Raw genomic sequence first — 1,905 nt, forward strand, 5'->3', positions numbered from 1 at the left:
ACCACCACACACACATCCACCATCACCAGCACACACCGAGACACTGTACCCACCACACACACATCCACCACCACCAGTACACACCCAGACACAGCACCCACCACCACAGACACATTCATCACCAGAAGCACACTGCCAGCACTGCACCCACCACCAGACATATCCAACAGCACACCCCCAGACACTGCACCCTCCACCAGAGACACAGCCACCATCACAATAACAGCCCCAGACATTGCACCCACCACCACAGACACATCCATCAAGACAAGCATAGCCCCAGACACTGCACCCACCACCACCACAAGCACACCTCCAGATACCACACCCCCAGACACGGCACTCACCACCACAGCCACATTCACCACAACCATACCCAGCACCTCCACAGCAAACACCCCCACAAAACAGAAATGCCCACACTCACCTATACAAAATAAACAGAACAGAGTGGCTGGATAGGAAAAGTTTGTATCATTAGTATCGGTCACGCAGTCGAAATGTACTACGTTACCAAGGACTTCGGTACCAAAAACAAATTTATTTAATTTTTAACTGTTTTTTTAGATTCATCAAAACGCATGGGCAAACCAAAGACTGTCACGACAGTGAATACATAAATGCAATATTTACATTTGTACACACATACCAATATACATTATTTACAAAGTGAAAGAAACACAATTGAATAAAGATAGTTATAAAAGACACACCAAAGAAAAGCAATAACATTAATCAATATTCAAACATTAATTGCATTTATATACAGTGAGAAAATTCCTACAAAAAGCAAGGGTACAACCAGTCCGTGGGGATGTAAAACCAAAGGACAGGCGGGGACAGATGGAGTAGTACACCTGCCTGCCTAACAACACTGTGGTTGATATTTATAATGGGTTGCACCACTAGGGTCCCAGGTGGTGTTTACTTTCTCTTCCTAGGTGCACCCTTTTGAATAACCACAGGATGGGTATGTCGACGCGTTTCGAACCGGATTATTGACGGTTCTCTTCAGGACAGGGACTGGGAACAATGATTCTGTAACAATATACAGAGTGGGTGTCAGTGTTAGACATAATAGTTGTGTGAAAACTTTTAGTGATGACTCCACACCATGGAAAGACTTATACCTGCACGTGGCAAAGGATGTGCCTCGGTGTCGGTAAATCGCCAGGAGGGGGGTTGATTCTGTAGAAACATGCAAAATTAGAGCTTAGCACCCTAGTCCAAGTAGGAACTTTCGGGCTATACTGATACATATCACCTAATGCCATCAAGGACAAGAACTCGTACCTGTGGTTAGCCGGTTCGGATTCATAAAGGTTTAGTTGTCCGCCACGCGGTACACACACGAGAGTGGGACTGCTTACATATTGACAATGTTTCGATGCGCAAGCTGAAAATGACACACAGAAATCGGCGCGCGAGATTAGACAAATACTCCAGTGTGAGACAAAATGTGTGAGTTACGAAGCCGAGTGACAATTCCTACCTGAATGAGTAGCTTGTACAACGTGTGGCAACAGATGTCAGAAATCACTTCAGAGCTGGTCTGTAAGTGAGCCGGGACCTGCGTTACAAGAAGGCAAAGGTAATTAAACCAAGCTTTCCCATGGGGCGGAGGGTCATGGCGATGTGGCGCATAGCGCGTTTTGGCAGGGAACCTGCAATCCACTTACTTTCTCAGGAGGATTCAATCACTCGGAATATCTCGGACTGGAACACGCACAGTCTGTTAGTGTGTCTCAGCGTTTGCGTGAATATTTGAAAACTCCCTGGCCTGTTGGCTTGTGGGAGTGGCTAGTGGTCGGGGTGAGTGAAGGATCATGGTCCATGTAGTTCGGGCCATTTTTAGATGAATATTGACAGAGTTTTGTTGGGCACAGGACCTAGTGAGTACAACGT

The 1,905-nt window shown here is 46.2% G+C and overlaps 1 long non-coding RNA gene across 1 annotated transcript; it reads right to left on the reverse strand.

Annotated features, from left to right (window-relative positions):
- Nucleotides 1-791: 791 nt before the first annotated feature.
- On the reverse strand, nucleotides 792-1,353 carry LOC144761609 (uncharacterized). Its single transcript, XR_013595807.1, has 3 exons — nucleotides 1,294-1,353; nucleotides 1,131-1,188; nucleotides 792-1,038 (listed from the first exon to the last, which is right to left on the reverse strand). It is a non-coding gene; the product is annotated as an uncharacterized LOC144761609 (long non-coding RNA).
- Between the last annotated feature and the right edge of the window lie 552 nt (nucleotides 1,354-1,905).

Source organism: Lissotriton helveticus, chromosome 6 (assembly GCF_964261635.1).
Source record: "Lissotriton helveticus chromosome 6, aLisHel1.1, whole genome shotgun sequence".
NCBI classification, from domain to species: domain Eukaryota; kingdom Metazoa; phylum Chordata; class Amphibia; order Caudata; family Salamandridae; genus Lissotriton; species Lissotriton helveticus.